The sequence below is a fragment of the Macaca mulatta genome, chromosome 16 (assembly GCF_049350105.2).
Source record: "Macaca mulatta isolate MMU2019108-1 chromosome 16, T2T-MMU8v2.0, whole genome shotgun sequence".
NCBI lineage: Eukaryota > Metazoa > Chordata > Mammalia > Primates > Cercopithecidae > Macaca > Macaca mulatta.
The window spans coordinates 92050950-92065903 of NC_133421.1; the positions used below are offsets into that span (position 1 = coordinate 92050950).

General features: G+C 52.6%; 1 protein-coding gene and 1 long non-coding RNA gene across 2 annotated transcripts in view; one reads left to right on the forward strand and one right to left on the reverse strand.

Annotated features, from left to right (window-relative positions):
- NARF (nuclear prelamin A recognition factor) overlaps nucleotides 1-14954 on the forward strand; it is a 165835-nt gene that overhangs the window by 11662 nt on the left and 139219 nt on the right. The gene's annotated exons all lie outside the window — the stretch shown is intronic.
- On the reverse strand, nucleotides 5822-9354 carry LOC144336095 (uncharacterized). Its single transcript, XR_013407545.1, has 3 exons — nucleotides 8665-9354; nucleotides 7714-7824; nucleotides 5822-5925 (listed from the first exon to the last, which is right to left on the reverse strand). It is a non-coding gene; the product is annotated as an uncharacterized LOC144336095 (long non-coding RNA).

The following is a 14954-nucleotide window of genomic DNA, read 5'->3' on the forward strand; positions in this document are numbered from 1 at the left end:
AGAGAAACCGTCGCCAAATTGGCAGGTGAAACACAGCCTGTCATCCTCCCAGCAAGATGGCACCATGGCCGGGGCACAGAGGTCAGATTCCCCAGCTCCGCCCTCGGGGAACCCCCAGCCACCCGGGCTGCCAGTGAGATGCTGGAGAAGGGGCTGAAATCCCACCTGCCCACGTCCTCTGCACAGAGGGGCTTGTCTCCGAGGCCACACGCCCCGGCAGCCACAGCTTCCTTCTCCTCTTTTCCTGCCCACTAGGGTCTCTCAACTCAAAGGGGGCTCTAGTTCCTTGGGGCGGGGATTCCGGCTGCTTAGGTAGGAGCACCTGCACCGTGAGGCCCTGGAGGGCAGCTGAAGGCTGGCAGACTTTTGTCCCGTGATGGGACACCTTTGGGAGTTGGAGGAAAACGCATATCCTGATAAAGCAATCATGTTGTGAAAGTGAAACTAGTTTGTGTATTTTGTTTACTTTAGAAGTAATACAGGCACAGAAACAAAATAGAATGAAACCAACTGTTGCCTTTTCCTCCCCACCCTGGCTTCAATTCCCAGGGCTGAGTTATGGACACTGCCTCACTTATCCTTCCAGAAGTTCTCCTGGTCCATACAAACAGCACAGTCATCCACTCATGTTTCTTTATTTCTTTCTTTTTTTTTTAGACAGAGTCTCACTCTGTTGCCCAGGCTGGAGTGCAGTGCTGTGATCTCGACCACTGCAACCTCCAACTCCTGGGTACAACTGATTCTCCCGCCTCAGCCTTCTGAGTAGTTGGGATTGCAGGCATGTGTCACCACGCCTGGCTAATTTTTGTAGTTTTAGTAGAAATGGGGTTTCACCATGTTGGCCAGGCTGGTCTCGAACTCCTGACCTCAGGTGATCCACCTGCCTTGGCCTCCCAAAGTGCTGGGGTTACAGGTGTGAGCCACTACGTCTGGGCAGTATCTTTCCTTCTTCTTCTTTTTTTTTTTTTTTTTGTTTTTGAGACGGAGTCTCGCTCTGTCACCAGGCTGGAGTGCAGTGGCGTGATCTCGGCTCACTGCAAGCTCTGCCTCCCAGGTTCACGCCATTCTCCTGCCTCAGCCTCCTGAGTAGCTGGGACTACAGGCACCCGCCACCACACCTGGCTAATTGTTCTGTATTTTAAGTAGAGATGGGGTTTCACCGTGTTAGCCAGGATGGTCTCGATCTCCTGACCTCACGATCCACCCATCTTGGCCTCCCAAAGTGCTGGGATTACAGGCGTGAGCCACCGTGCAGGACCATATCTTTCCATTTCTATACAATGCTGGGATCAGGCATCTTAGGGTAGGTACGTGGCTCATTCCTTCACCCTTGGCCTGGCCTTGAATCACAGCCTCTGCTGCGCCAGGTGACATGTGGAGTTTCATTTCCTTTCTGTTCTAGGAATTTGTAGATTTTGGTTGTGATTTCCTATTTAACTCTCCAAATTATTCAGCAGCATATAATTAAAATCCCCAAGGTCCTGGAGCATTTGCTTTTCTTTTTTTTTGAGACGGAGTCTTGCTCTGTCGCCCAGGCTGGAGTGCAATAGTGCTCACTGCAACCTCTGCCTCCCTAGTTTAAGCGTTTCTCCTACCTCAGCCACCCGAGTAGTTGGGACTACAGGCACCCGACTAATTTTTTTTTTTTTTTTGGTATTTTTGATAGAGACTGGTTTCACTATGTTGGCCAGGCTGGTCTCGAACTCCTGAGCTCAGGCAATCCGCCCGCCTCAACCTCCCAAAGTGCTGGGATTAGAGGCATGAGCCACCCTGCAGGTCACGTTTGCTTTTCTTTGTGTTATCAACTTGTAACTTGATTCTCTGGGTTCCCTCGCCTGCAGGGAACTGCAGGACCCTTTTATGGAAGGGTCTCTGACCGTCCCGCTGTCCCGCTCATTCTGCCCGCGCACCCCCGGCCACCCGGGGGCCGCCTCCCCAGCCCTCGGCCCACGCACAGACTCGCAGCCTCCCGGGAGAGGAGCCAACCAGCCCTGCAGTTTTGTGCATGACTCAGTCGTACCCACTGCTCACTGACTGGAAGGGCCTCATGGGTCCTTGCCACGTGTAATATTCTCTGACTGTTGAGAGCGGGGGTCTCTGCAGGTGTCCCTGCTGTCAAGGCATCAGTGGGGTAGGTTAGGTCTTTTATATACTTGTCAATTTTTTTTTTTTTTGGGATGGAGTCTCGCTCTGTCGCCCAGGCTGGAGTGCAGTGGAGCCATCTCGGCTCACTGCAAGCTCCGCCTCCCGGGTTCACGCCATTCTCCTGCCTCAGCCTCCCAAGTAGCTGGGACTACAAGCGCCCACCACCACGACCGGCTAATTTTTTGTATTTTTAGTAGAGACGGGGTTTCACCGTATTAACCAGGATGGTCTCGATCTCCTGACCGCGTGATCCGCCCGCCTTGGCCTCCCAAAGTGCTGGGATTACTGGCGTGAGCCACCACGTGCAAAACCCTACAGTGAATAGTAGAGTGACTGTAGCAATTCCTGCAAGGGTGATGTAGTGGATTATTTCCGTCTAAAATCTGAGTGGCCAAGACATAGCATTTCCCTTTGGGGGGTCTATGAAGTTCCTTGGTTTTATTTTTATTTTTATTTTTTATTTTTTTTTTGAGATGGAGTCTCGCTCTGTCGCCCAGGCCAGAGTATAGTGGCATGATCTCGGTTCACTGCAAGCTCCACCTGCCGGGTTCACGCCATTCTCCAGCCTCAGCCTCCTGAGTGAATAGCTGGGACTACAGGCACCCGCCACCATACCTGGCTAATATTTTTGTATTTTTAGTACAGACAGGGTTTTACCATGTTAGCCAGGATGGTCTCGATTTCCTGACCTTGTGATCCACCCGCCTTGGCCTCCCAAAGTGCTGGGATTACAGGCGTGAGCCACCGTGCCCAGCCCCGAAGTTCTTTGGTTTTATTTTTTTTTATTTTTTATTTTTTTTTAATTTTATTTTATTTTATTTTTTGAGACGGAGTCTTGCTCTGTCGCCCAGGCTGGAGTGCAGTGGCTGGATCTCGGCTCACTGCAAGCTCCGCCTCCCGGGTTCACGCCATTCTCCTGCCTCAGCCTCCCGAGTAGCTGGGACTACAGGCGCCCACCACCTCGCCCGGCTAGTTTTTTGTACTTTTTAGTAGAGACGGGGTTTCACCGTGTTAGCCAGGATGGTCTCGATCTCCTGACCTCGTGATCCGCCCGTCTCGGCCTCCCAAAGTGCTGGGATTACAGGCTTGAGCCACCGCGCCCGGCCTCTTTGGTTTTATTTTTCCAAACAGAGAAACCCCTGGGTTATGGGTACCCTACTCACTTTCCTTACCTGGCAGAATTTGCAGGAGAATTACCCGGAACTAGCATACTGATCCCGGTTTTTACATTACCCATCCCTTTCTGTTTCTTCCAAGCTGCAGGAGAGCACCACTTGGTTCACGGGAATAAGCAGGGTTGGTCTAAAATGTCAGCGAAAAGCTGAAAAACAATTCATGAGACTAGGATTTAATGGCAAATAAGTTTTGGGACACAATTTCTCTCTCCAGTCCTCATTTTTGGTAAAAACAAATTATGATAGGACCATGTTGTTTGTAGAATAAACTTTAGTCTTTTTTTTTTTTTTTTTTTTTTGAGACAGAGTCTTGCTCTGCCGCCCAGGCTGGAGTGCAGTGGCGTGATCTCAGTTCACTGCAAGCTCCACCTCCCAGCTTCACACCATTCTCCTGCCTCAGCCTCCCGAGTAGCTGGGACTACAGGCGCCTGCCACCACTCCCGGCTAATTTTTTGTATTTTTTTAGTAGAGACAGGGTTTCACCGTGTTAGCCAGGATGGTCTCGATCTCCTGACCTTGTGATCTGCCCGCCTTGGCCTCCCAAAGTGCTGGGATTACAGGCGTGAGCCACCACGCCCGGCCTAAACTTTAGTCTTGTATGTGGCCTGATTATTTTCATGAAGTGCAGCAAAAATAATTATTTCCACATAGGTCTTTTGGACTGGCTTTGATGGACTCTATTCCACAAGGAATCTCAGATAAGACCACTTTGAGTCAAGCCCAGACATGGGTTTGGACCCTCAAACACCTGAGAGTTGGGGAATCCTTTTCTCTTAAGGTCCCACCATAAACTTGGAGCTCCTGGATGCGTTAGAAAGTGACATTCTTTACTGACCACAGGTTAGGAACCCTGGACAGGGACTGTGTAGACAGGTGTGAGGCCAGTTCCCACCATGGGGCTTTTATCAGCTCTGCAAGTCACAACTGAGTCCTTGAAGGGTTTGCAGTCAATACCCTTCCAGTCAAAGCCTTGATAAAATAGCCAGTTTCTCCAACTGCATCCTGTTAAAAAGAAAAATGGATTCTTATTGCACTGATGCAAACAACTGTATTGCCATCAGAGTACTCACAGATAGTTTCCAAATTCTAGAGGAACCCGGCAGAGAAACAAACATGCTCCAAATTTGGTTCACAGGAGTTTGCTCTGCTCAATTATTAAAGGCCGTGAATAGTTCAAGTTTCCTTGACTCTGAAAAACAAGACAAGGATCAGCAATATTCCAAGCAAAAGTCAAAAAGGTGCTGTCTGAGTGCTGTCCATTTAGTCAACTCTTGTTTTGCTTGACATTCGTGAACATTTCAGTTCTTTGTGAGTCCTGTAAGTTTTCCTCTGCTCCAAAAAAAAAAAAAAGAAAAGAAAAGAAAAGAAAAACAAAAACAAAAACAAAAAGGCCAGGCACGGTGGCTCACATCTGTAATCCCAGCACTTTGGGAGGCCAAGGAGGGCAGATCACTTGAAATCAGGAGTTCGAGACCAGCCTGGCCAACATGGTAAAACCCCATCTCTACTAAAAATACAAAAATTAGCCAGGTGTGGTGGTGCACGCCTGTAATCCCAGCTACTGAGAAGACTGAGGCAGGAGAATCACTTCAACCCAGGAGGCTGCAGTGAGCTGTGACTGTGCCACTGCACTCCAGCCTGGGCAACAGGGCGAGACTCCGTCTCAAAAAAGTTCCAGGGCCTAATCTTGAAATAGACAGACCAACCCTGGAAACTCAGTGGCAAAATTCCAGAGATTTCCCCCAGGCAGCAAGTCAGCCACCCAGTCATTAATCAGATGACCCCAGTCCGCACTCCAGGTGGACTGGGACCCAAGATGGCCACTGCGGACAGACACACAGACCTTGTACCCAGTACAGCACCTGCCTCCCACGCCAGCTTGCCCTTTACAAGCCCCTGCCTTCTCCCTAGGAATTTGAAGTGGTTGTTTTGAACGAGAGTGCAGCCCCTTGCCCATGACTAGTTTTGGTTAATAAAGTCACTTTCGGCCGGGCGCGGTGGCTCACACCTGTAATCCCAGCACTTTGGGAGGCCGAGACAGGCGGATCATGAGGTCAGGAGATCGAGACCATCCTGGCTAAGCCGGTGAAACCTCGTCTCTACTAAAAAATCCAAAAAACTAGCCGGGCGAGGTGGCGAGCGCCTGTAGTCCCAGCTACTCGGGAGGCTGAGGCAGGAGAATGGCGTAAACCCAGGAGGCAGAGCTTGCAGTGAGCTGAGATGCGGCCACTGCACTCCAGCCTGGGCGACGGAGCGAGACTCTGTCCCAACAATAACAACAACAACAAAAAATAATAATAATAAATAAAAAAAGTCACTTTCTTTCCACCAGGCCTCCCTCTTGATCACTGGACTCTGCAAGTGGTGAGGAACGGAACTTGTGTTTGGTTACAATTTTGGTGGCCCATGTGGGGAACTTGTGTGCTTTGGGGGGCCCAAGCCCGCCCATCTGGTTTCTGTTGGACAGGGCGTCGGTTCACCTGTGAGTTCCAGCTGCTCGTGGCCGCTGAGCCTGTGGCTGGAACGGGAGGAGCTGCCCTGCAGCCGCTGAGATGCTTTCGTCCGGGAGTCCTGTCTTCCTCTTCCTGCTGCCTTCAACACTTTGCTGGCACAAAGGAAGTGACTTTTGGAGAAGTTAATAAACTTTGGAACTTGGGAACTTTGGAACTGGGTGCATTAGTCGGAGTTACCCAGGGACCCTCTGCCTCTCTGGGATGTGGCTAGGGCCCTGCTCTGTTTAGACTTGGCTGTGAGTGACACCAGTTGGGCATTTGATGCATTTGAATTTGTTTGTGTTTGTGGCACCCTCGGGGCTCTGCTCAGTGAGGGCTCAGTCGCCCGAGGGGCAGTTTGAAACTGAGGCCAGGGATGTGGGACTCTACCGAACCCCTTGAAGGGGATTTGTTTGGAAGCAGCTGTTGGTTTGTGCACCTCTCTCTCCTTCCTCCCATGTCCTCCTGCTGTCCGCCACCAAAGCCTTATTCCCCTTGGTCAAAAGCACCCTTAGCTCCCTGTGGCTGCAAACAGTTGACCTTGACAGGCGACCTGCGGAGGTGGGAGGGATTCGTCCAACACCGCACAGGTCTGGGGTGCTGAGGCTCTCCCTGATGGGAGATGATTGAGGGTGAGGGGGTGCTGGCTCTGCACCATGCAGTGGCTGGAGGCTCCTTGGCCTCCCTCCTTCCTTTCTCGTTCCTCCTCCCTCCTGCAAACCTTTCTCCTCCACTTTCCTTTCTTTTCTATTTTTCTGTTCAATCCAGGGGTCTAGCCCAAAAAGGGAAAGACAGTTTCCAACATCCTGGCCTCTGCTTTTGTCGTCCTCTTAGGGACTCCAGCTGGTTACATACGACAGCCCATTTGTGTGGGCAAATGACAGTGAGAAAAATTCAGACCTCCAACGGTGAACCTGCGCTGTAGTTACGTACAGTCTTCTGAGGTGCTCTCTCGTCCTCTCTTTTCTTTTCTGCTTTCAACCTGCTGTTACGAAGCTGCTGGTGTGAAGACTCATTATTTATGGTCTAACTAGAATGTAAACGTTGGAAACTCATTTGAAATTGAAGAGAAAGAGGGTAAAACAATTTGTTTTGTTTTGCTTTGTCTTGTTTTTTAAAACCAAACTGCCACAGAGATTGGTTCAGGCTCTCCTTGGATGACCTATCGGGTGACAAGGGTTAGCCAAGTGAGCGGGTTCCAGTTCTGTCAGCACAGCCACCTGCAGCCCCCTGGCTCCTACAGGTCCAGGAGTTTGTGACTTTACCATTGCCGTGGCAACACCCAGATGTTACTGCCCTTTCCTGGCAATGACCCAGAGGCACCTCCGCTTTTCTAGGAAATTCTGAATGCCCCGCCCCCTAATTTGCATGTAGTTAAAAGTGGGTATAATGTGCCGGCCACCCCACCCGGAGCTGCTGCTGTCCGCGCACTGCCTCTGGGACGGCCCTGCTTGGAGGGTCCTCATGGAGCTGCGACATGCCACCACCTCAGTGAAGCTGCTTTCAAGGGAGGAGGAAAGGAAAAAGCTGGGCAGACAGCTGAAGCTGGTCTTTGGTAAAATTCTTTTTTTTCTTTTTTTTTTTGAGATACAGTCTTGCTCTGTCACCCGGGCTGGAGTGTAGTGGTGCGATCTCAGCTCACTGCAACCTCCACCTCCCAGGTTCACACCATTCTCCTGCCTCAGCCTCTTGAGTAGCTGGGATTACAGGCGCCCGCCACCACGCCCGGCTAAATTTTGTATTTTTAGTGAAGATGGGGTTTTGCCATGTTGGCCAGGCTGGTCTCGAACTCCTGACCTCAGATGATCCTCCCGCCTTGGCCTCCCACAGTGCTGAGATTACAGGCGTGAGCCACGGCACCTGGCCTTAAATCGTTTTTAGCCACAGATAATACGGCACACCTTTCAGAGACGGAGCCATCCACACCACAGGTGGTGAGAGTCTCGAGTCCTCCACAGCCCCAGGTGGTTCTTCCTTACTCTGCTCCCGTGGATCCTTCAGACTTCATGGAGCTAAAAGCAAAGAAAACTACGTATTCTACCTACCCCTCCGCTTTGACACAAAAGGAGGCGCGACCATCACGGTGTCCTGAGCTCAGCCTGGCCCACAGGGGGCCCTCCTGGTGGGTGGGGGCGGCCTCCCAGGCATGGCTGCTGCGCTGGGTGGGGGTGACTAAGTCAACAGCCCCGTGTGTGCGTGCATGGGCTGACTCTGGCCTTCAGCAGTCACAGTCCCACAGGAGACACCGTGGGGATTCTCGATGTGTCAGCTCCGGGCCTCCAGTAATGTTTCTCTTTAGGGCAAATCCCCACCCCGCCCCGGGCTGCCAGCTGCCACATCTCCCAACGTGGGGAGCGGGGAAGGCGGAGTTGCAGGGGGTGGTTGCAGGGTGAGGGTGTGTCTGGCTGCACAGATTTCCACGCCTGTGGGCTGGGCGGGAGTGCGGCAGGCCAGGTCTCACGAATGCGGGCCTCCATGACCAGTTTCAGTACTGAGGGAGTTAAAAGCCAGCACCCTTATACCGAGGCTGGAATGTAACAAAAACCCACCAAGAGTTCTGCCTAGCCCTTTCCTGGGCCTTAAAGCGTGAAAAAATAACAAAGGAATTCTTAATAGGACCCATTTAGGATTGAACACGTTTTATTGCCGGTCTGAAGTAACTCCCCAGGCCTCCACAAACAAGCTTACTGGGGGCGGGAAGGAACTTCTCCAACCTCGTGACTTAGCAGGAGACAAGATAAGGGTCATGACCCCAGCACCTGGACCCATCTAGATGAGTAAATGTACTGAGGGCCCAGAGGAAGGGCTTCAGGACTCAGACCTCAGTTACGGATGAGAAGTTCATCACTTACGTCTTAGGTGACACTCTTACACGTGGACATAGAGCTGAAAGGGTAGATAAGCTCTGGAGGACTTTGTCATTTTGAGCTGGTCTGGAGATAATGCACAGGCCTCCTTCTTGTGACTGGTTGGGGAAATAAATACGTGCTTCCCCCCCAAGTTCAACTGCGCCTCGTTATGGGGCCCGACCTTCAGTTTGGTCCGAGAACGGGAGCTCCCTCTCATCCCAGGACCTGCTGCTGCTCCTGGTCACGGCTGCAGCTCCGTCCGCCTTTCTGTCCAGGCTGCCAGCTCGCCGCTCTCCCCACATCTGGCTCCCAGCTGTCATGCAGGGTCACATCGTCCCCAGAGTTCTGCTAACACAAGTGAAGTCTCGTCGGTGTGACCTCAAACAGCTACAAAGGCCGTTTCTGTGACGTGGAGACGACACGCTGAGTCTCCGGGACGAAGCCTCGCTCGGCAGGGCCGCCGGCCGGTGCCTGGTCTCTGTGTTCTGTGCCGCAGATGCCGCGTGACTGTGTTTCCCACTCCCTGTGTGTAGGTGGGACCCCAAGATAACGTTTTTCTGAAATGAGTATAATCCAGTGCCGTTCCTCAGATGATTGTTTATAAAATTGGAAAAACTGGTTCTAAAGTTCACACGAAATAGCAAAGAGGGCTGGGCGTGGCGGCTCACGCCTGTAAACCCAGCACTTTGTGTCACATGCCTCCGTGTGACACGGCACCAACGGGCTTTGTGTGAGCAACAAGGCTGTTTATTCACGTGGGTGCAAGTGGGCTGAGTCCGAGAAGAGTCGGCAGAGGGAGGTAGGGGTGGGGCTGTTTTACAGCAATGTAAAACTGGTAACACTGGAAAATCCCAGCACTTTGGGAGGCCGAGACGGGCGGATCACGAGGTCAGGAGATCGAGACCATCCCAACTAACCCGGTGAAACCCCATCTCTACTCCAGGTAAACACTGGAAAGTTACAGTTAAAGGTGGTTACCTGTTGTCAGCAGAGGGGGGCACAAGGTACCTGGTGGGGAGACCATAAGACTCGTTGTCCAGAAGAAGGATGTCACGAGGTCAGTCGATCAGGTGGGGGCAGGGCAGGAACAAATCATAATGGAATGTCCTAAGGTTGGTCAATCAGTTAAGACAGGAGCTGGCTGTTTCACTTCTTTTGTAGATTTGGGTTGCCCCAGACTGCTTGGCTCTTGCAGGTCATCTGGACATATATGTGCAGGTCACAGGGGTCACAATGGCTGAGCTTCGGCTCAGAGGCTTGACAGAAGGGAGCGTGTGTCTGAGGGAGCAGCAGTCGAGGAGGGGCTGCCCCTCCCCAGGAGGGCTCCAAAGGAGAAGTCGAGAAGCTGTTTCCTGCATACTCGAGTGTGAAGCTGCAAACCTCTGCCTGCTCAGCGGTAGGTTCAGGTTTAAAGACGCAGAACTTAACAAAATAGGCCGGGCGCGGTGGCTCAAGCCTGTAATCCCAGCACTTTGGGAGGCCGAGACGGGCAGATCACGAGGTCAGGAGATCGAGACCATCCTGGCTAACACGGTGAAACCCCGTCTCTACTAAAAACTACAGAAAACTAGCCGGGCGTGGTGGCGGCGCCTGTAGTCCTGGCTGCTCGGGAGGCTGAGGCAGGAGAATGGCGTAAACCCGGGAGGCGGAGCTTGCAGTGAGCTGAGATCCGGCCACTGCACTCCAGCCTGGGCGACAGAGCAAGACTCCGTCTCAAAAAAAAAAAAAAAAAAAAATTAGCCAGCCACCACAGTGGGGTTGGAAGAACCACTCTGCAAATACAAGAGAGGGCACGAGGTTTCGGGATAGCGCCCATGCGGGCGACCCTGACCCGGTCCCTGCACTGCTTGTGCCGAGGACCCTCAGGCACCTGGGCTTCCTGTTTGCACCATAAGGAAGGAGACCACTGCTACTCCTGCTGCCCTCCTCCCCCCACCTTGCCTAGTTCACAAGACAGGAGTAAACAGAAACAAAAGTAAGATAACTAACCAGACAACCTTGGCACCACCACCCAGTCCTAGGAGTTAAACAAAGTAATAATAATAACATCAACCCCTGGCCTAAACTACTTATGTTATCTGTAGATTCCAGACACTGTATGAAAAAAGCATTGTAAAACTTTTTGTTCCGTTAGCTGATGCAGGTAGCCCCCAGTCACGTTTTCCACGCTTGCTCGATTTATCACGACCCTTTCACGTGGACCCCTTAAAGTTGTAAGCCTTTAAAAAGGCCAAGTATTTCTTTCTCGGGGAGCTCGGCTCTTAAGATGTGAGTCTGCCGATGCTCCTGGCCGAATAAAAAAACCTCTTCCTTCTTTAATCCGGTGTCTGAGGAGTTTTGTCTGCGGCTCGTCCTGCTACAACAGGACGCCCAGGAGAACGCCCTCCCTCTGACTGGAGACAGGGACTGAGGGGTCCCCAGCCTGAACGCCCTCTCTGTGGGCTCGTCCATTAGAGCTGAGACCTTCTGATTTTCTTGTCTGGTCTTTTGAGATGGGGTTTTGCTCTTGTCACCCAGGTTGGAGTGCAATGGTGCGATCTCAGCTCACTGCAACCTCCGCCTCCCAGGCTCAAATGATTCTCCTGACTCAGCCTCCTGAGTAGCTGGGATTACAGGTGCCTGCCACAACACCCGACTGATTTTTGTATTTTATTAGGGACAAGGTTTTGCCCTGTTGCCGTGTTGGTGAGGCTACTCTTGAACTCCTGACCTCAGGTGATCCACCCACCTCGACTTCCCAAAGTTCTGGGATTACAGGCATGAGCTGCCACACCCAGCCAATGCCTTCCGATTTTTCTGATCTCTCATTTTCCTTTCTAGAAGGGAGGCCTCTTGTCATCCTGTCTCTACCCGCAGAAAACAGAATTTGAGTTTCCATTTGAGCGCTGGGGCCCAGCATTGGAAGGAGGAAGACATCAGAGCCAGAGCCCCTCCAAGGCTGCTCCCCAGGGCGTGGGGCTGCAGGGGGCTGGCCCTGCTGGGGAGGAGAGGCTGCCAGGCGGGGCCCTGGGCCAAGGCCCCGGCATAAACACCCACGAGACCCCCTGGGCTGGCCAGCTGCCACCCTGCCCTGCTACTCACCTCATAGCTTTCCTTCACCTCTCTCTCCGTCATAAACTCACCCAGCTCCACATCTGACACACATTTTTTTTTTTTTTTTTTTTTTTTTTTGAGACAGAGTCTCGCTCTGCCGCCCAGGCTGGAGTGCAGTGGCCGGATCTCAGCTCACTGCAAGCTCCGCCTCCCGGGTTTAGGCCATTCTCCTGCCTCAGCCTCCGGAGTAGCTGGGACTACAGGCGCCCGCCACCTTGCCCGGCTAGTTTTTTGTATTTTTTAGTAGAGATGGGGTTTCACCGGGTTAGTTGGGATGGTCTCGATCTCCTGACCTCGTGATCCGCCCATCTCGGCCTCCCAAAGTGCTGGGATTACAGGCGTGAGCCACCGCGCCCGGCCCTGACACACATTTCTAAATCTACGTTCCTTGTCAATGATTCAAACAATGCTTTTATTTATTTATTTATTTATTTTTTTTTTTTGAGACGCAGTCTCACACTGTTGCCCAGGCTGGAGTGCAGTGGCGCGATCTCGGCTCACTGCAAGCTCCGCCTCCCGGGTTCCCGCCATTCTCCTGCCTCAGCCTCCTGAGTAGCTGGGACTACAGGCGCCCGCCACCGCGCCCGGCTAATTTTTTGTATTTTTTTTTTTTTTTTTTTTTGAGACGGAGTCTAGCTCTGTTGCCCAGGCTGGAGTGCAGTGGCCGGATCTCAGCTCACTGCAAGCCCCGCCTCCCGGGTTCACGCCATTCTCCTGCCTCAGCCTCCCGAGTAGCTGGGACTACAGGCGCCCGCCACCTCGCCCGGCTAATTTTTTTTTTTTTTTTGTATTTTAGTAGAGACGGGGTTTCACCGTGTTAGCCAGGATGGTCTCGATCTCCTGAACTCGTGATCCGCCCGTCTCGGCCTCCCAAAGTGCTGGGATTACAGGCTTGAGCCACCACGCCCGGCCTAATTTTTTGTATTTTTAGTAGAGACGGGGTTTCACTGTGGTCTCGATCTCCTGACCTTGTGATCCACCCGCCTCGGCCTCCCAAAGTGCTGGGATTACAGGCTTGAGCCACCGCGCCCGGCCGCTTTTATTTTTCAAAGAGAAACCTGCCATAGCGGTGAACTTAGAGCTGCAGTCCCCACAATGTAAACGTTTTCTTCTCACATTTGGAAACCTGCTGTGCTGGAATTGAATAGAAAACGAGAGAATGATAATAAATGAAATAAACCAGCCGTCCCTGAAATATGATTGCTTCTCAGGACCTGAGGCTGATCTGAGCCAATTCTTCCACTGATTTCTGCGTGGAGCCCCGGGGAACTCCTAGTGGAGCGTAAATTCTGAACTGGAGACGCACGTTCGGGGGCATGGAAGCCTCACGCTGAACAACTAAACAAAAGCCTCTGATTTTAGAATTTAAAAATGTCCGTGAGGGGTGCTTCAGTTGCCCCCGTGACCCCAGCTCTGGTGCATGTCCTGGGATCCTGACCCCCCTTTCAAACCCGCCAGAGCGATGCCAGGTGACTCTGGGGAGGCTCACCTGCTCAGGTGAGTAGAGTCAACCCTGTTGGCCGCTGGAGCCACCGGGGTAGCCAGGACCTAAGAGCTCTGCATGGCCTGGGGTAGGCTGATGTTCAAAACAAAGCTGTTATCATTGGAAAAGTACAAACATAAACACAAAGGAGGAGACTGGGACAATAATCCATTCAATCGCTGCCTTCTCCTGGCCTCTTCCGCTTCCTCTGTCTTCCTCGGCCCCTCCCAGCCAGAAGGGTGGGAAAGCGCTGGTTTTAATTAGCGATTTCGTGACTGCCTCCCCCGCGTTCCTGAGCCTCTCCCGGTTTCCTGACAGTGGAAAACACTCTGGCTTTGATTTGTAAGCAGATATGTAGATAATTTTCTTAGAAGGTTTCCCAATTGTAAAATGATTGGAACTTGGTTAACGCCTTCTGAGACACAACAGTTCCGTTTCCCCAAAGCCTCGCTTTAAAGGAGTTTTTACTTTATTAATTATATCTATGCGTCACCTTCGGGTTTCCTGGGTTGTCTGGAGCTCCCAAGTGTCCCGAGAGGCAGACGTCTGCAGTCCAGAGCTTTCAGCAGGAGCAGACTCTGCAGCTTCAGTGAGGGCCACACACGGGGCATCTGTGCAGGACGCATTGCCCTCCACACGGCCCCAGGACCACGGGGACAGCATGTCACTTTCCCACATTCCTTGGTGTTTTTAAAAGCTCGAATGTTAAAGAGTCGGCTTTTTAGGTTGTGCCAGAATGGCTCTGGGGTCAAACTATTTCTTTTTTTTTTTTGAGACAGTCTCGCTCTTCACCCAGGCTGGAGTGCAGTGGCGCGATCTCGGCTCACTGCAACCTCCACCTCCCGTGCTCAAGCAATTCTCCTGCCTCAGCCTCTGGAGTAGCTGGGATTACAGGCACCTGCCACCACGCCCAGCTAATTTTTATATTTTTAGTAGAGACGGGGTTTCACCGTGTTGGCCAGGCTGGTCTTGAACTCCTAGCCTCAGGTGATCTGTCCGCCTCGGCGTCCGTAAGTGCCGGGATTACAGGTGTGCGCCACTGTCTCCTGCCGAAACTATTTCAATGTGACACCAGCATCATGTATGGCGTCTACAGGCCTCTCTCGGGTTCCCCTCTGCACAGAGCCTGTGGTTTTCAGGGCAAGATGCCCAGCTGCGAGCCAGCCGCCCTCAGGGCCTGAACCGTCTGTGGGACAAGGGCGACCTTTGGCCTGGGGTGCAGGGGCCCCTGGACTCTGATGCTGCACCTCGAGTTTACCCAGGTCCCAGGCCCTGCACAGACTGAGCCCCACACTAGCGTGACTGCCCCTGGAGCTGTTTGTTACAGAGACTTGCCGCCTGACTTGGGGCCCCACGGTGGCAATGTCACCTGGCACACCAGCAAGGGTGTCTGTGGGTGTCGATGCCTCCAGACACTGGTCTGTTCTTGGGGGAGGATCTTATTTGTCACAAAAAGAGGTCAAGTAGGCTGACAGTTCCTGATGATGGCCAGGTGTCGGGGCTGTGTGTCAGTCCTGGCTGCGCTGCCTGGGCCCTGCCCGCTTCTCTGCACCTCCCTGGGTGATGCCCATCTCACCAGCGCTGGTGGCAGGTGCACCGTCATGGGGCCCGGCACACCTGGCACCTCAGAGGCCTCTGCCCCAGCCACTGGGTCTGCCCAGGAGGACTGGACGGGTGACCTCCTCGGCCCACCCTCGAGGCTTCTCCAGGGCTCAAT